The 20,285-nt window shown below is 39.2% G+C and overlaps 1 long non-coding RNA gene across 2 annotated transcripts in view; it reads left to right on the top strand.

The window, feature by feature from the left end:
- The window catches only part of LOC102164357 (uncharacterized), a 652,820-nt gene that overhangs the window by 451,348 nt on the left and 181,187 nt on the right, over positions 1-20,285 (top strand). The window lies entirely within an intron of this gene.

The raw sequence follows: 20,285 nt of genomic DNA, 5'->3' as shown, positions 1-20,285 counted from the left end.
TAGGGGGAATCCTTGAGTAAGGGGTCCCAGAGGTCAGTGGGTAGACCTTTTCACCAGAACCCTAAGGTAGACAGCAAGAGACATTTTCCTTCAGTTCTCTTTGTCCACCTACTTCCCTTTCCTTTCCTTCCTTTCAGCCACTATGGTCTCTCCTCTGAGAGGGCAATGGATCCTTCTAGCTATAGAATGTGTGGCTGGGAAGACCCCCACTCACTACCCTCACCCTTACCTCCTCTGCCAAAAAGAGCATACTGAGTAACAGTTGGACCTGCCTCTGCCAGCTTTGCCTCTGCCAGCTCTACCACCACTTCCTTCTCTCTGGAGCCTCCTCTTCTATCCAATCCACTCACTTTCATGTGCATAAATGAGTAAATCTCTCAGGCATCCTGGTACTCTGTGCAGAGATACTGTTTTTGGTTATGGATGTCTCATTGGTTATAAATCAAAGGAGATAGAAAAAAAGGAATGACTTATGCCACCATGATGCTGACCTCAATCCCAGTTCATTCCTTTATATTATTGAGTAGTATCCTACCACAGTTTGTTTGTCCATTTTCCTATTTGTGAATATTTGGGTTATTTCAAATTTGAAGCAATCTTGACTAAAGCTACAAGGAGCATTCTTCTAGAAATATTTTTGTGGACATATGTCTTCATTGGAGATTGCAGGGAAAGTTACCTAGGAGTGCAATTTCTGTGTAATAAGTAGATGTGTTTGAGGTTTATCAAACAGTTTTCCAGGATGGTTGTACCACTTTATATTTCCATCAGCAGTGTATGAGCATCCTAGGTGTTCCATAGCCTCACCAACATTTGGCATTATTTATCTTAAAATTTTATCAGTTCTAGTAAAATAAAATTTCATTGTAGTTTAATTTGAATTTTACTGATGACTAATAATGATTATTCATAAATTGCCTTTTGTCTTCTGACTTCTGCGACCTCTGATGAGAAATTGGCTATTATTCCTATCACTGTTTATTTGTATAATCCTTTTTGCTTGCTTTTAAGATTTTTCTTTATGTCTTGGATTTTTAGCCAGTTTATCATAATATGCCTAGTTTTGTTCTTCTCTGTGTTTATCTTGTCTGGCATTCATTTAACTTGTGTCAGTGGATTTTTCTTTTTCATCAAATTTGAGGAATTTCAAATATATCTTTGCCCAGTTTTCTCTTTGCCCTCCTGAGATTCAAATTACACAACAGTTTGTTTGGCTTTGTCTCACCAGTCATTGAAGCTCTTTTCCTTTATTTTTCCATCACTTTTCCTCTCTGTGCTTTGGTTTGAATATTTATTTTCCTGACTTCAAGTTCACTACTCTTTTTTAGAGCAGTTTATGATGTTACTAAGCCCATTAATAAAGATTTGTTTTCTTATATTCAATTTGTCTGTCAGTTCTAAAATTTCTAATTATTTTCTTTCTGAAATTTCACATCTCTTCTGAAATTGCCTATCTCATCTTCACTATAGCCATCTTTTCCTGTAAATTCCTTAACATATTTATCATAATTATTTTAAAGTTTTTATCTGTTAATTTCAGAAGCTGTCTCATCTAAAGGTATCCTTCTGTAGACTATATTTTCCCTAGACTTATGGGCCACTTTTTATATCTTCTTTGCCTGTCTAATAATGTCTGTATTTTTCCTTTGTTTTATCGAAATATAATGATGCACAGCACTGTATAAGTTAAGGTATACAGTGTAATGATTTGACTTACATACATCATGAAATAACAATCACAAGTTTAGTGAACATCCGCTGTCTCATACAGATACAAAATTAAGGAACTAGAAAAAAAATTTTTCCTTTGGATGAGAACTCTGAAGATTTACTCTTTTAAAAATTTTCATATAAAATATACAGCAGTATTAATTATATTTATCATGTTGTATATCACATCCCTAGTACTTATTTATCTTGTAACTGGATGCAATAATTTCTTATTTTAAATTTGACAATATGTTTTATTGCTGAAGATGCACCATAGAGTTCTGGATTTTGTCATTTTAAAAAACTGTTGAATTTAGTTTTAGCAAGTACTAAACTATTGACAGATGATCTCATGTCCATAGAGGCTCAGCTTTCAAGCCTTAGTATGGAAGGGCTTATTTTGATTCCATCTTTAGTCACAAAAATACATCTCTTAGTCCTGGGGTATGGTCCTTACTTCTAAGGCATGGTCCTTCTGGGGCTCTAGTGGAAAGCCCAAAGTGTTTACTATTACCCTCTTATTTGGTGAGACTTGAACTCCAAGTCTCTCTCCCCAACATTTCACTTGTTGACACCTCTGCTCAGCCCTTTTGCTTCCAGCTGTGCATTCTACTGACTTCTGCTTGAAGTCACACTCAGCTCATTCATAATTTTAGTGTCAGCCAAGAATTTGAGATGAATATTTATGCAGAAATGTGCTCCTTTCTCCATAACTACCTCCTTTCCAGGATATCCTCCCCCCCCCCTTAATTTCCAGCTGTACTGGCAGCCTCAAATTCAACCTCCAACTCCTCAGCCCGGTAAGGTCCATTCTTTCTGTCCCTTATTCTACGCAAACTAGGGAGTGCCCTTAGGGGAAAAGTTGGATAAATGTGAATCTCACCTGATTTGCAACCCATCTTTCAAAGATTGTATCTCCATCATTGTCAGCTTGCTTTTTTTTCTTTTTAATCTCTAGTGCTTTCCAAGAGACTTTTTTTTGGTCTAGAATTTATAGTTTGCATTGGTAAGAAGGCTAGTTCAAGGCAAATTACTCTGCCATTATCAGAACTAGAATTGCTCTAGTTACCTGAGTGTTATTTAAGTCACACTTTCTAAATAAATAAATGAGAAGGCATATTCAGGAGCTACATCTAACACTACAATTGCGGTTCCTGGTTTATTTTCTAGCACATGTCTCCATAAACATTACATAACTTCCTCTGAGTCATTTCAAACCATAAAAAAAAAAAATCTCACAATGAAGTGTAAAGACAAACCTGTTTTGAAGTAGTACAGAACCTCATTCAATATGTCAGTCCTGGCTGCCCAGAGTTTAGTTTATGTATCAAGAGAAACAACAGCAGTTTTCCCATTGACTAGGAAGCCTCTACCACCAAGTTCCTCAGCAATATCATGTAGATCATGGAAACATTTTTGGAACCCACACATGCCCAGAGTTTATTGTACACTTGCAGCACTCATTAAATTTTCCACAAAACACCAACAGGTTATGTTAATTGTTCTTTTCCAGAAAATCCCATTTTTCTGCATAGCTCTTTTTTTGAAGCCAAAAAATGAATTTACCTTTTGAAATTTAGTTGTCCCACAGCTTAAGTTCATGCCATCCAAAGAGGATAAATAGAGAATATCCAGCTTGGGACTGAGATTGTTGAACTTTGTGCCTCACCTGGACTCATTCTGCTTCCCATCTTGGTCAGTTTAGATTTTTAGAACTTCATTAGTGCAGTCAGTTATGAATTTGTGTATCTCCAAGCTAGGAGCTATTTTAAGTATTTACACCTGTTAATGTATTTCATTCTCACAACAAATGCATTTTACAGTTGGGAAAGTGGGCACAGGGATTCACTTATTTCTCAAAGATTACACCCAAGTGTGTTATTTCATTGAGGATCCAGGGACCATGCTGTGATTTGAACCCATATTCTGTTTTCCTTCTTATCAACTGCATTCTGTTAATACTCAGATCCTGTTAATGCCTGTATGCCATGTGTAATCTGTGGAGGGTACAAATGGCTATGCCAATTCCTAACACCTCTTTGATTTTACACTTTCTTCCTCCGTATTTGTGTGGTCATTCTGCCAAACCTCAGACATGCCTAAGTGTTTCCTTCAGGATCATTCCATTCATCTTGAGAGCTGAGGTGGTATGAATCCATCTTCTTCCTTGGAATGGGTAGAACCTGACCTCTTCTTAGTGAAGTTCATCTAATATATCTCTAGTAAGTATCTCCTCCATGCCAGGCATTACCTAGATATTGGTTAGAATAAGGTTGCTGTTGCCCCTGAGAATTTTAGGGTCTAGAGGGAAAGAAATATATATAAATATACATGAACAGATGATAAAATTCTGTGGTGGACACATGAGCAAAGAGTCATGTTGTCACAGAAAAGGAAGCAACTAGATCTGAAACTCATCCTGTTTGGGGAGGTGGGGGAGGGGTCCACAACAAAAGTGTTTTATAAGCTGAGTCTTGGGGTGCGCATAGAAATAAGGTAGGGGAGTTCCCGTTGTGGCGCAGTGGTTAACGAATCCGACTAGGAACCATGAGGTTGCGGGTTCGGTCCCTGCCCTTGTTCAGTGGGTTAACGATCCGGCGTTGCCGTCAGCTGTGGAATAGGTTGCAGACGCGGCTCAGATCCTGCGTTGCTGTGGCTCTGGCATAGGCCGGAGGCTACAGCTCCGATTCGACCCCTAGTATGGGACCCTCCATATGCCATGGGAGTGGCCCAAGAAATAGCAAAAAAGACAAAAAAAAAAAAAAAAAAGAAATAAGGTAGGTAGGTAAGGTTGGGAAGAGCATTTCACAGAGGGAACAGCATGTTTAAAGGTATAAGGCAGAAATGGGCATGATTTCCAAGAGGTCAGTGAGAAAACAGCATAAGTAAAAGAAAGTAGAGGATGGGGCAATGTTTGTGAGCAGAAGACATATAGTGAAGGAGTTTGAGTTTTATCATAAAGGAAACAGTGCTACAATTATCTATAATCTACAGCTTTATTTTATCCCAATCCCTTGACCAAACCCTACCTACACTTCTTATCTCAAATGCGTACACACACACACACACACACAAACACACACCATCCCCTCCTTCCCTCTAGGATGAATGTACAACTTGATAAGAGAGTATTCCTTTAGCCCTATTAGACTTAAGAATGAAGCTTACATCAAAAATATTTCATAATTTACTGTTGCCCATCCAAATGGATTTTCCAAGGCTCTCAGGGAAAGATCAAAATGGACAAAAACTAAAAAACTGAAAGTCTTAGAGAAATATCATTCATTATTTTCCTTTCTCCTTCTCTTTTACCTTCCTGCCTCATCTTCAAAACAGAAAGAAAAAGAGAAGAAGCTTTTAGAATGCATGATTAGGTTTATGCCAAATAACCTGTGGCTTATGCTTATTTAAGCTAGGCATAATTTTTTCTCTGTGTTTTATTTAATGTTTATTTCTGTTAAGAAATAAGGTGTTAGGGAGTTCCCATTGTGGCTCAGTGGTAACAAACCCAACTAGAAACCATGAGAAGATGGGTTCAATCCCTGGCCTCACTCCATGGGTTAAGGATCTGGCGTTGCCATGAGCTGTAGGTCAAAGACATGGCTTGGATCTGGTGTTGCTGTGGCGGCTGTGGCAGAGGCCAGCCGCTGCAGTTCTGATTCAACCCCTAGCCTGGAAGCTAAAAAGCAAAAAAAAAAAAAAAAAAAAAAAGCAAAAAAAAAAAAGAAAAGAAAAGGGTGTCAGTTTCAACCAGTTATTGATTTTTTCTTCATGCTATTTATAAAGCCATCTGCCCTTTGCCGCAACTGAAAGGCTAAACCGGGCCTTTTGACTTCTCTACCTTCCCAGATGTGTAGCTTCAGATTAGACTGAGGTCCAGAATAAATGTTGTTGTAGGCTTCCTCTTCAAGTCTCATCCTTTTTTTCCAGAAGCTAATAAATTCTGAAAGTATTGCCATAGTTGCTGCTGAAGTCAGTCTCTGAAAAAAGACCTGGTATGCTTGACTTCTCATTTGACCACTGTAATCATAGAGAAGATAAATAAAGTGAGGACAGAAAGGACAATTTCTGACTCATCCTATCTCTTTATTTCTAATTAACGTCTCCTTCCCTCATTCCTTCCTTCCTCTCATATCCCCTATTTCCTTATTCTCTTCCTTTCTCCCTCTTTCTTTTCTTATCCTTTGTTCCAATCTCTTCTACTCCCCCTTTTAAATTTCTTTCTTATGTTTCAAAATATGATTTATTCATTTAAAAATAAGTTGAGTCCTTGCAATGTGCCAAATGCTATCATTAGAATTGTGTTAAAACAAAACAGAACAAAACAAACAAACCAAAACACAAACAAGGAACAAAAGGAGCAAAATAGAGAGAGTTCTCACCCTCAGGGAGCTTCCAGTTTAGCCCAGGGTAGTCACAATCCAATTATTAATAAAAATGTCAATTTGAAAGGTGTTTGATTCTCTTTACTCCTCTGTGGCTTATTTGAAATGATTTTAGTTATAAAAGCTTTCTGCAGTTTTCTAACTATAAATTCTATGATTCCATACTCTGCATTTCAATTTGAATTTTGTCTAAATAATATTAAATTAGAATTGCAGGAGTTCCCGTCATGGTGCAGTGGTTAATGAACCTGACTAGGAACCATGAGGTTGCGGGTTCGATCCCTGGCCTTGCTCTGTGGGTTAAGGATCCGGCATTGCCGTGAGCTGTGGTGTAGGTCGCAGATGCGGCTCGGATCCCACATTGCTGTGGCTCTGGCGTAGGCTGGCGGCTACAGCTCCAATTAGACCCCTAGCCTGGGAACCTCCATATGCCGCTGGAAGTGGCCCTAGAAAAGGCAAAAAGACCTAAAAAAAAAGAAAAAGAAAAAGAATTGTGACCAAGAGGTAGATTATCTGCAAATGACAAGATTTTTTTTCTAAATTTAATACATTTTCTCCTTTTTTAAAATTTTACTTTTCCGTACGTTCCAAAATTCATACAAGAAAGTTCTGAAACTTTATCAAGAAAGTTATTTTCTGATTATAAAAACCAATAGTGAGCTTTCTTATGGTGAAATAATAGAAAATGCATTTTATTTCTCTTTGAGAATTTCTTTCTTAGAATACTGAAATATAATTTATGTAAAATATTCTCAAACAATGGCATAAGAGTAAAAACAAAGAAGTAGAAAAGGAAAAATGATCCAACTAATTTAAAACATTGTCTGTGTCCCCTACATTCTTCTCTAGCTCCTGTCTGTAAGCATATACATAATAGCAGAAGTGACATTTTTACAGTCCTAACATGGGCATAACTTGTCATTACCTTATTAAATAATTCCAAAAAAGTAAAGAAATACTTAAATAGATGAAAATTTAGTTTCCTCCCATTCTTCTCCTCAGAGAAAAGCACTGTCAGCAGTTTATTGTGTTGATTCTAACTTCTTAATAGACAAGTAAACACTTAATGTTTTGCTTTTCCTTAAGTTCACCTATTTACTTAGTAAATTATTATGGGATGGCTACTGTGGCCTGGGCATTGCTGGGTTCCAAGGATGCTGTGAGAACAAAGCAGGCATGGTTCATACCCTTACAGTTTTGCCATCTAGTCAAGTCAGGTGCGATGGAGACCTTTGAGTGAGAAAGTTAACATTGGTGGCTGATATGTTTTTGTCGCAATGGGTATCTTTCTGTGCCAACTTAAGTTGAGTTAGTTCATCATTTTTAATAGCTGCATGGTCGTCCATAGGATGGTTATAATAATCATAATAAAAAGAATCATAGCACTTATTGAGTGCTCACTGAATCCTGGACACTGTGCTAGGTGATTTATTTGGCTTATCTTACTAAAGCCTTGCTCATAGCCACTGATAAGCAGGTTATGCATTTTCCCTATTTTACAGGTGAAAAAAAAGGTTTATGCAAATGAAGTCTCTTGATCAAATCCTCACAATTAGGGGGGACTAAAATCCAAACTTCTCTTCTGACTTCAGAGCCTATCCTCTGACTTCTCTGCTCACTTCCCATCATTTAGATATAAGAATGTATAAGAAATTGTCATGTAAACTTGCATTGGAATTTTTTTTTCCCTTTTTTTGGCTGCCCTGTGGCATATGGAGTTCCCAGGCCAGGGATCAGATCCAAGCCACAGTACCAGCCTGAGCCGCAGCTGCAGCAATGCTGGATCTTTAGCCCACTGAGCCAGGCACCGAACCTACTTCCCAGGGCTCCCACAACGCTGCTGAGCCCCTTGTGCCACAGCGGGAACCCTGGAATTTTTCACTTGAACTGGAATTGAAATGTTTGAATTGAATTAGAATTTTTAGTTTAAAGAAGCATATATAATTTTTATACCTATTGTCAAATCCTCCTTCTCAAAGCAACAGCCCCAAGAGTTCAAACAGACAAAACACCCTTTCAAATAACCATTTTTGAAAATTTCTAATTAAATTTTAAGCACTACATATTGCTCACAGGATTAATGAGAAGATAAATCTCTAATGCACAAAAGCACTTAATAAACATTACCTATCATCATCATCACAACAAATCAAGAGCTGTTGTTCTCATTATATTCATGATACTCCAGGGACTGGACATGTTGCAGCCCAAACTCAGTAAGTTTGGATTATAACTGTTAGAGTCAGTCCATTGTCCATGGTCAATCTTCCTATTTGAAATATTTCACAAGTTCAGTTTAAACAGAAGGATTCATGAATTGTATTCCTAAGAAGGGTTGCTTGCTCCAATAGATTCAGCAGAACAGTTGGGTCACATGTGGATCAAAGTGGGTGCAGCTTATCTTGCTCTTCCCAAAGATGTGATGCTTTTGGCTCTCTTTGTATTCTCCCTGATGGACAGCCTCTGGGTTCTGTCCTTTTCTTATTGCAACCTGAAGGGAAACTTGTAACTCCAACTTGCAATGAATTGTTGGACAGCAATAGTGAAACTTCCCATATGAAGCTAATAAACCTCCCTTAATTCTGCAAACTCAAGGAACCACCACCTGTTTATTCATTCCATGATCGCTATTGTATAAGCCACATAAACCATGAGAAGGAGAAATGGGGTCTGGAAGTTCTTTTACAACACGCTTATAATCTCAGTTACTATTAACACCTGGAAGGCATCTCAATCCATATTCATCCCTTTAACACTTTTGAGAAGGGCAAGTTAAGTTCCCTGCTTGGTCTTGAATTTTTCTTTCTTTCTTTTTTTTTGTGATTTCTTGGGCCGCTCCTGCAGCATATGGAGGTTCCCAGGCTAGGGGTCTAATCGGAGCTGTAGCCACTAGCCTACGCCAGGGCCACAGCAACGCAGGATCTGAGCCACATCTGCAACCTACACCACAGCTCATGGCAACGCCGGATCGTTAACCCACTGAGTAAGGGCAGGGACCGAACCCGCAACCTCATGGTTCCTAGTCGGATTCGTTAACCACTGCGCCACGACGGGAACTTCGGTCTTGAATTTTTAAAATGAATCTTTCAGAATTTTTCAAAATGTATAATCAATTTAGTTTTTTAAAATTTATCTTTTATGGGGGATGTGGACTTAGTATTAACTTGCTGAGCTTCAGATTTCTCTTTCATGAAAAAGAACATTTTATGAGAGATCAACACTTCTCCTGTTAATATGCATAGCACAGAAGTAATAAAGTGTAGAAAGCTGACAGGCAACAAAGTGAAGAGAATCGTTTTGGAGCAAGATGGATCTACCTTAGTGAGGAAATGCTTGTCCCCTACAATGAAAGGGAACGGCGGGGTGCTTACAGCCAAAAGGAGAGAGTATTGTGAAAGGAGGCTTTCTACTCACAGCAGCACTATTTACAATAGCCAAGACATGGAAACAACCTAAATATCAACAGATGAACGGAAAAACAAGTTATGATACATATATACAATGGAATACTATTCAGCCATAAAAAATGAAATAATGTCATTTGCAGCAACATAGATGGACCTAGATATTATCATACCAAGTGAAATAAGTCAAAGACAAGTATCATGATATCACATATGTGGAATCTAAAAAATAGTACATGTGAACTATTTACAAAACAGAAACAGACTCACAGACAGAGCAAAGAAAGTTAAGGTTACCAAAAAGGAAAGCTGGGGGGGTGGGGGCGGAGGATAAATTTGGAGCATGGGATTAACAGAGGCACATTACCACGTATAAAACAGATAAACAACAAGGATTTACTATATCGCATAGGGAACTATATTCCATATTTTGCCATAAGGCATAATGAAAAAGAATCAAAAAAGAATATATATATACATACATGTAGTTATATGTATATAACAATGTCTTTGCGGTACACCTGAAGCTAACACGATATTGTAAATCAATTTTACTTCAGATTTTTTTTAAAAAAGGAGCCTGTTTAAATGCTTGGGCTATTTTTTGCTGTCATTCATGACCTCTCTGACCTACTCTCTCGATCCTCTTCTGGCCTCAAACTCAGTGATTTAACTAAATGTTTCACTTTTCAGCAAGTTATGTTTGTGTTACGTAGAGACAGCTTTAATTAAAATTTGTATGTGGTGAGTGAGAAAAAGAAGGGCATATCAACTCACTGAGTCAGGTCCTGTTAGAAAAAAAAAGAGAGTGTCAGAATGACACAAGGAAAAGAAAGGAGGTGCAAAAAGCCATTTGGTTTGAGCACCGTTAACTCAGGCCAGGGAAGCAGTAATGCCGAGGAGACCCAAGGGGGTGAGTTAAGGACAGGCTTTCTGCCTTGTCTCTCAGTGTGCTAGGTTTTATTAGTTTAGGCCAGGCGGCTGCTAACATTATTTTAGTATCTATTTTGTGAGTGATTATGGTGTAGGCATGGGCAGGAGGTCAGGCAGGTCAAGGCTTTCTGCTCCAGACCATCTCTGCATGAGCTTTTTGCCTTTAGATCTCGCTGAAACTTGCCACCTGTAAAAGCAGACAACCTAATGGGAAAAAGAGCAGCACTTAAAATGCTGTTTTTTCTCCACCGTGCTCGAGTGTAAAGAACGCTGTAAAAATATTTCAAACTGGATTTTTTGTTTGGGTTGTGTTAACTCTTTGTTTGACCATCGTCACCATTTTCCCACAAAATTGACTTTCGGTAACCAGAGATGTTTTGGAGAAACTGAATATTATGTCTGCAAACAGAGGGAAGCAGTCGGAGAAACCCAAAGGGAGGCTTGCTAATGCTCCAAGCACCTCAACTCATCTGTTGTATCGCACGCGATGACCACAGCTTTGGAAAATTAACAAACCGGTTCATTTTCTAGGGGCTCTCTTTCATTTCTGTTTGAAAGAAACATCCGTGAGACTTGGACCAGCTCCAAGCACAATGTTTAGGATAGCCAACACCCCAAAGAAGAAGGGAAGTAGTCTAGATTTGAATCCTAATTTCTGGTCCAGTTGCCTGCCTGGCCTTGGGCTCATCTTTATGTCTCAGTGACTCAGTTTTACCTTGAAAAGAGCCTACTTGCCTCACTGTTTAGGAGATTGAACTCCTGTGTTCACTATTATTGAGAGCTGTTCGATTCTTAGGCAGGAATCATGGGCCAATAATGAGGCAAGGGGGCATCAGTATAGATGGTCCATGGATTTCTACTCTTTCAACCTTGGCTTTGCCCAGAAAAAGTCTTCACCGTAACCATCAGGGGCTCAGGGCTGGTGCAAAACTGAAGGTCAAGGTGCACATTTAGGAAGACGAGCCACTGGTCTGGCTTCTTTCTAGGTTGAATCTGGGCCTTGATGCTCTGAAACCACTCCAGCCTTCCCTCTAACCCCTCTGCAGAGCTCTCTGGATGCTTGTTCCTCTAATTACTCAACAGTTACTGGTGGGACACCAACTCTGCTCCAGGCATCGCCCTGAGGTGCTCTCATGGCCCATACCGTATTTCATGGACCTTCCCCCCAATGAAGATAATCCATGTTCAATAAGTGGATACATATGATGTGAAGGAGAGCTTAGCAGGATAAGAAAATGGGAAGGTACATCAACTTTGATGAGGGGACAATAAGCAGACTTGGAATACGTGAACAGTTGAGTCATGCAGATCTCTGGGAGAAGCATTCCAGGCTAGGAGAGGAACAGGCACAAAGACCCTGAGGTGGGAAAAGTTTGGAACATCCACAGACATTGAGGGGTCTGCCTTCATTCTCAATGTGCATTGTGTGGAATGTGTCACTGTGTGGAATCCAGAGTAAGCAAGGACAGTGGTGGGGGTGAGTTTAGGGAAGTAACCAGGGGCCAGCTGGTAAGGATTGTATGGGATAAGTTAAGTACTTTGGACTCTTAAAAAAATGTTATTGAGGGAGTTCCCGTCGTGGCTCAGTGGTTAGTGAATCCGACTAGGAACCATGAGGTTGCGGGTTTGGTCCCTGCCCTTGCTCAGTGGGTTAACGATCCGGCGTTGCCGTCAGCTGTGGTGTAGGTTGCAGACGTGGTTCGGATCCAGTGTTGTTGTGGCTCTGGCGTAGGCTGGCAGCTACAGCTCCAATAGGATCCCTAGCCTGGGAACCTCCATGTGCCTCAGGTGCAGCCCTAAAAACCAAAAAAAAAAAAAAAAAAGTTATTGAAATATAGTTGATTTCAGGTGTACATAAAGTAATTTAGTTATATATATAATATATAATATTTTATATTTAATATTCTTTTATATATAATTCATATGCATACATATGATTCAGCTATATATATTAATATATACATGTAAATATTAATATAATTTATATTGATATATATTATTTTATATTAATATATACATGTAAATATTAATATAATTTATATTGATATATATTATAATATTATTGATATATATATAATATTATATATATTATAATATATATATTATTTTATACATTCTCTTCCATTATAGATTATTGCAAGGTTTGAGTGTAGTTCCCTGTGCTATCCAGTAAGTCCTTGTTGGCTGTCTATTTTATATACTGTAGTGTGTATATTTTAATCCCAATTTCCTAATGTATCTGTCTTCCCCCTCCCCCCTTTGGTAAATATAACTTTGTTTTCTGTACCTATGAGTCTGTTTCTGTTTTGTAAATGAGTTCATTTGTACTATTTTTTATTTATTTATCTTTTGTCTTTTTAGGGCTGCACCTGCGGCATATGGAGGTACCCAGGCCAGGGATCAAATCAGAGCTACAGCTGCCGGCCTACACCACAGCTGTGGCAACTTGGGATCCCAGCTGCGTCTGCAACCTACACCACAGCTCAGGGCAATGCAGGATCCTTAACCCACTGAGCAAGTCAAGGGATGGAACCTGAGACCTCATGGTTTCTAGTCGGATTCATTTCTGCTGATCTAGAAATGAATCTGACTGGCATCCATGAGGACTCAGGTTCCATCCCTGGCTTCGCTTAGTGGGCTAAGGATCTGGCGTTGCCGTGAGTTGTGGTGTAGATCGCAGATGTGGCTTGGATCTGGCATTGCTGTGGCTGTGGCTTAGCCCAGCAGCTGTAGCTCTGATTTGACCCCTAGCCTGGGAACCTCCATATGACATGGGTGCGGCCCTAAAAAAATAAAAAAATAAATTAAAAAAAGGATAAAAGACAGATTAGTTTCTGCTGATCCGTGAAGTGAACTCCCATTTGTACCAATTTTTAGACTTCACATACAAATGATACCATATAGTATTTGTTTTTGTCTGTCTCTCTTACTCAGTATGATAATCTCTAGGTCCATTCATGTTACTGCAAATGGAAATATTTCATTGGCCATCATCAAAGTCTACAAATAATTAATGTTTAAGAAGGTATGGAGAAAAGGAACCCTCCTAAACTATTGGTGGGGATATAAATTGTATAGCCACTGTGGAGAACAGTATGGAGATTCCTCAGAAAAACTAAAAATGGAACTATCATATGATCCTGTAATCCCACACCTAGTCATGTAATCTGGAGAAAAACATAATTTGAAAGAAATACATGCACTCCAGTGTTCATAGCATCACTATTTACAATAGCCAAGACATGGAAGCAACCTAAATGTCCACTGACAGATGAATGGATAAAGATATGTGCTACACACACACACACACACACACGTGCATGTCCACACACATACACAGTGGAATATTACTCAGCCATAAAAAACACCTTTGGATTTTATTTTGAGTGAGATGAGGGAAACCATGGGACTTTTTTGATCAGTGAAGTGTTATGATCTGATTTCATCTTAAAAAGAACCACCTGGTGCTCTCCAGGGAATGCACTAAAGAGGTCAAGAATGGAAGCCACCGACTAGTTAGGGGTCTAATTCAGTGGGACAGGTGAATGAGAACAGTGACGTAGATTAGAATGATAAAGATGGAAAGTGGTGAAAAGCAGTCTGATTTGGCATGCATTTCAAAAATGAAGGTCAAGGGACTGATGATGATTTGGGTGTAGGACCCAAAAGAGAGAAGCCAGGAATGATAGCTGAGTGGTAGGTGAGCGGTGATGCCATTAGAGAGAAAGAGCATCATGGGGAAAAGGACAGGAAGGATCAGGGATCTTGGGAGCTGATGGGAAAATCCAGAAGTGTATTTCAGGTGTGACTCACAGGAATTAATCTGAAAAGTAGGGTGCCTGATTTTTAAGGTGAAGCCTATTTATAGTGGATAAAGGGTTAAGGATGGTCTCATGTGGGCCAGAGATGAAATGGCTTCATAGGGAGGAAGCCATATGTGAACACAGGACCCCAAAGGCTATGGAGTCTAGATAGAGGTGGACCTCTGGTTAGGGTCCTTAGTGCCTGGGGTTCCAGTTGCTGTTCTAACAGCATCTTGATCAGAGGTGAGACAGGCCGGGCTGACCCCAGGATCTGGAAGCTCTGCCTCCTACCATCTGCCCTATCCCCACAATGCCTGATTGCCCCCTTCAGAAGAGTGGCAATGAGCAAAGTAGGTGGGGAAAAGGGTGGCAGAAAAGCCCAGAGTAGGCAACACTCAGGAATTTGGCTGCCCATAACAGTAGAGGCCCACATAGGTAATTTGCAGATGGAAGTGTTCCATCCGGGGTTGGGACTGGAGCATGAGGTTAAAGGACATTCATTTGCTCCTTCACTTCTCCCTCCTCTCCCTTTCTTGCCTTTCTTTCCCCACTCTTCTCTTCCTTCTCCCCCCTCCCACCCCCCCCAACTTCCATCCCTTGCATTAAGTACTCCTGCTTTCAGGAAATATTTGTTCAATCCTGCTGGGTGCCAGTCACGGTGCTGGGTCCCAAGGACACCTAGAAAAAGCATAGGCTTGACATTTCTAGAATTGGGAATGCCCCCAGTTCTCTCCTGGGTTAGTGGAGCAGGCAAGAGTGGTCAGCAGGGACTACACAGGTTACCTGACCACACACACATTTGGAATCTGTTTCAATGTAAAATGGGTAACCACCCTGCTTTAAGCTCTCTTTGTTCTCTCTCTCTCTCTCTTTTTTTTTTTGTCTTTTTGCCTTTTTCTAGGGCCACTCCCATGGCACATGGAGGTTCCCAGGCTAGGGGTCTAATCGGAGCTGGTAGCCGCCAGCCTACTCCAGAGCCACAGCAATGCGGGATCCAAGCCATGTCTGCAACCTACACCACAGCTCATGGCAATGCCAGATCCTTAACCCACTGAGCAAGGCCGGGGATTGAACCCACAACCTCATGGTTCCCAGTTGGATGCTCTAACCACCGAGCCATGACGGGAACTCCTTTGTTCTCTTTTATGTTTCTGTTCAGTGAATGATAGGCCTTCCTTCTCTGCAGGTTTATTCAAAGTCTTCTCATGCATACTATTCTGAGGCTCCATTTTCAGAGCAGAATAAATAGACTTATGATATGAAAGGACATTATTATTTGTTTGATGCCTTAGAAGAAAGTCTTCAGCTTGTTTTTGTTGAAGAAGACATTTTTATTGATGTCCTAGGCAGGAAAGCATAGTGGTGAAGAGAGTAGATTCTGAAACCAGACAGATCTGGGTTGAATCTAGGCTTTGGACTTTTAACATTTTTCTTAGCTTCAATATCCTCATCTGTGAAATGGAAATATAATTACACCTAACTCATGGTGTTGTCAGAGATATTCAATAGAATGGTATAGATAAGTGTGTGGTACATAAGTAACACTCAATCAATGGCTCATCTGAGTTAATAAACTCCAAATCCACAAAGGCAGGGTTTTCCTGTGCTCCTGCATCTTCTACCTCTCCACATGTTTATTTAATATCAGTTGCTCAATAAACTCATTTTGTGTGCCCAAAGCATCTTGTATCTTGCCTCATACAATAATAACTAAAGGGAAAAATATGAGATGAAACCAGGGGAACCACTCTAAATATGGAATTAGCAGCCAAGTACAAATTAAATCTCAATTACAGGGGCCCGATCAGGAACAACAGTTTGGGGAAGACTACAATCGTTGCCTAACTGTGGGAGGAAAACTGCCCAACATACATTAAACCTATGTTTTGGCAAATAAAGTCACTTAAGAACAAAGGTCCTCAAAATTTTCACCGGAAGCTTAAAACAAGTTTTGCATCCCACATTTTAGTTACTGTTGAGCTAAAAATGCTTTAACAGATTTGCAAAGGCAAAGGAATTTCTTAACATGTACCAATTCCAGCTGATGGTAGGAGCTGCTGGGAGAGCTGTGATGAAAGCCTCTGAGGTTGCGCATGATAAAGAATCCATGATAAAGAATGCTGTGATCCACTGGCAAAATCTTGGATGGGCGGAGGCACAAGGATTGCTGTTGTGAGTGTTCTGTGGTTGTCTTTCCTAGTGTACACTTTGCTAACCTGGGAACAGTTTCAGTTTTGGTGATGCTTAAGATGAAACAAAGGTCTCTGCTAATCCGAAACTATGGTTAGGTCTTATTATCTTGATTTTTTTGTTGTTGTTTTTGTTTTATTTTGGTTTGGTTTGGGCATAGATTTATCCCTTTAATAGAAAATACTTTGGAATCTGTGTTCTGATAGAACCTAAAATTAATTCAACTCAGAGAGGCATATAAGTACATTTATAAGTATGTTCGATACGTGTACAGAAGTGGCAAAGCTGAAATAAAATATCTAAAGATGAAGGTGAACTGGTCATCCAATGGGGAGAATCTTGAAATGGAAAAGAAGAAAAGATCAAAAACGATTCAAAAGAACATTCTTGACGTGGAGGGAAACAGAGCCCAGCTTAGAGTTAACAGGTATTTTCAGAGAAGAAACTGGAACAATTGGAGAGAAGACAAAAATTTCACAACAGAGAAACATCTTAAGTTGAAAAGGAAAAGAAAAAAAAATTTGAATCTCTAGGTCAAAATATATTGCCTTGGGAAAAAATACTAATTTTAATGTTGGCTATGTACAAAATCATGATCTTCTTTACATTTTCATATGAGTGAGCAGTGAACTGAGAGCAAATATCCCATTAAATAAATCAGTCAAGGCAGAATTATTAAAGCACTTGACTAATCAGTCAGTCTTTACAGAAGGAAAGCATTCATTGCAAATGTCAAATAAAAAGTAATTTAGAAGTTCCTGTCGTCGTGGTGCAGCAGAAACGAATTCGACTAGGAACCATGAGATTTTTGGGTTCAATCCCTGGCCTCGCTCAGTGGGTAAGGATCTGGTGTTGCCATGAGCTGTGGTGTAGGTCACAGACACGGCTCAGTTCTGGTGTTGCTGTAGCTGTGGCAACATAGGCAGGCAGCTACAGCTCCAATTAGACCCCTAGCCTGGGAACCTCCATATGCCACAGGTGTGGCCCTAAAAAGACAAAAAAAAAAAAAAAAAAAAAGGTAATTTAGAAAACTTTTTGTTTGCTTTTTTTATTTTTAACTTTCCCATTGACAATTTACCATAAGCTGGATACCCACTTGATTGGGGTATTATCAAGTGAACTCTTAAGGTCAAAATCTCTATCACTCCTAAGAATTTATATAAATATAAGTGATGATAAGATATAAAAATAAAATGATTATACTGGGCTGCCATAAGTATACTTACTTATACTAAGCAAGCTAACAACTCCCCACATTTATCTCATTGTCCTTTCCAGTTAGCCAGTCAAATTAGTGTTATAAACTCCATTTTAAGATAAAGACATGAGGGCTTTGAAAGAGTTAGAATAAGAATCAAACTTCAATTTTATTCCAAAACCTGTAAATTTTTTTTTTTTTAATTACAAAGGATTACCTTTTTTGTTGAAGTCTAGTTAATTCTAATGCTGGCTAGGTACTTGTTTTTCTCATATTATCTTCCATCATGTTCTATCCCAAGAGATTGGATATAGTTCCCTGTGCTATGCAATAAGACCTTGTTGCTTATGCATTCTAAATGTAACAGTTTGCATCTGCTAATCTGACACTTCGAGTCCATCCCACTCCCTCCCCACTCCCCCTTGGCATCCACAAGTCTGTTTTCTAGGTCTGTGAGTCTGTTTCTGTTCTGTAGATAGGTTCATTTGTACCATAGTTTAGATGCATAAGTGATCCATATGGTGTTTATCTTTCTCTTTCTGACTTCATTTAGTATGAGAATCTCTAGTTGCATCCATGTTGCTGCAAATGGCATTATTTTGTTCTTTTTATGGCTGAATAGTATTCCATTGTGTGTATGTACCTCATATTCTTAATCCATTCATCTGTCGATGGACATTTGGGTTGTTTCCATGTCTTGGCTATTGTAAATAATGCTGCAATAAACATAGGGGTGTGGGTATCATTTGTAATTATATTTTTTGTCTGGATGTGGTAGTTCTATATTTAGTTCTCTGAGGAATCTCCATACTGTTTTCCATAGAGGTTGTATCAATTTACATTCCCACCAACAATATAGGAGGGTTCCCTTTTCTCCACATCCTCTCCAGCATTTGTTATCTGCAGATTTATTAATGATGGCCATTCTGACTGGTGTATAGTTTTAACCCCAGTAACAGTAGGCTGTCTGTCCAACTGGAGAGTCCCTACAGCTAAGAAGACCCCCGGTGGCATGAACCATAATCAAACTAAGGTGATCATTCTTCAGGACCTGTGTTATATCCTGAGGGCCCTTCTCATTGAAACCAACCACTTCTGCCAGCTATGAACTAACAAATTATCCTGGCTAATTGGGGAAAGGGGGACACACTACCTTATTGTTTAATGCTTGGACAAATAAACTCTTTACCTGCAACTTTGTTGAAGGTATTGCTATCCAAGGCAGCCCTGCTGCTTCATTTTCTCTGTCTCTGTGTTCACTCATTGAAGGTACAAGAGAATGTCTCTAAAACTCCCATGAGCAAAGAACTCTCCAGGCTATGGAAGAAGGCTCACACTGAAGCCATCCACTTAGCCACTCATTTAGGAATTTATTTCATGCTAAATCTACCTTTTCTGTGCCATGGAAGAATCAAGTCAACTCTTAGCCAGTTTTGGTGTTTTATCTTCTCAAATTGTACTAGATCAGCAGATTAACAAAATTGCAGTATAGCTCTGTGTAACCCTGTGATTTACACATTTATAGCACCAGACACTACAATCCTTTAATGTGTCAGAACATGTAGCTCAATAAAATACAATAGCTTCTTATAAAGAGATTTTTTTAAAATTGTGTTGACTGGGGGAGGAAAGGGGACTGGTAAACACTTTCATATATAGTTTCAATAACATTCAACTTTGTGTAAGTCACCCCTCCCCACCTTGATTTCACAGTGGCTTTGGAAAGAATTTAAATCTGATACCAAATCATGGTATTAAATTTCCAAAGTCCCCAAATTCACCTTTAAATTCCTTTCATCCTTCTCCGCTGGATTATGACTTTCATCCAAGAGTTCCCCCCACAGCTTTGTGGTCCCAGAGTCAAGAAAATTCTTCTTTACGTTGAACTGATATCTTGGCCAGTAAAGTAAAATTTGCCTGGCTATTCTTCTCCAATCATACTGTTATGATTAGTTTGAAATGGAAAGGACCACACTTCATTTGGACTGCAAGAGAAACATTCTCTTTAAAAAAAAAAAAGGGAATGAAAACAAAATGTAGGGAAATAACAGTGACTCCTGCCCCAGCCTGTGTTTGTAGGACCCACAGACAAGGACTGAAAATTGGGTCTGAGAGCTGGTTGGGGAACAAAGAGTCCATCAGTTTTGCTTAAGATATTGCCAAAGAATTGGTTGGAATACGTTTTTAATGTGGTTTTGGCTTTTTATAGACACAGTTCTGGTGATATTTTCTGAGTGCTTGAAGCATTTACTCACAGCCAATTGAGTATACTGTCAGCAGGCTATACACATTGTTCCTTCGACAAATATTTACTGAACCCTCATGCATGGAAGGCTATTATGCTAGCTCTGTGGAATCTCTTGATGAGTAGGAACCTACTCTATACTATGATAGGCACTTATGTGGTACTTTTAAATAACTTCCTGTGTTATGCTTTGTAGAAAAAGAAAAAATTGGGTCTTTTACATGAATGGCCATAGTAATTTAATACATCTGATTTACAGCAAAGAGGTGGCTAGTAGCTTGGTGGGCTCTGATGCTCAGATACCAAATGGCTGAATAAAAAGCTTTCAAGACATCTCATCTCCCACATGTTCTTCAAAATGTAGGGAACTTCAAAATATACTGATTTGCAGAAGAGGTGAAAAACTGAGATGTGCCA

This window comes from Sus scrofa, chromosome 4, assembly GCF_054392235.1.
Source record: "Sus scrofa isolate SSC_HxYL_T2T_F1_AM1 chromosome 4, Sscrofa_HxYL_maternal_Yorkshire_Landrace_v2.0, whole genome shotgun sequence".
Taxonomy (NCBI): Eukaryota; Metazoa; Chordata; class Mammalia; order Artiodactyla; family Suidae; genus Sus; species Sus scrofa.
Note: the sequence above shows the minus strand (reverse complement) of the source record. Positions and strands in the feature narration are given on the sequence as shown.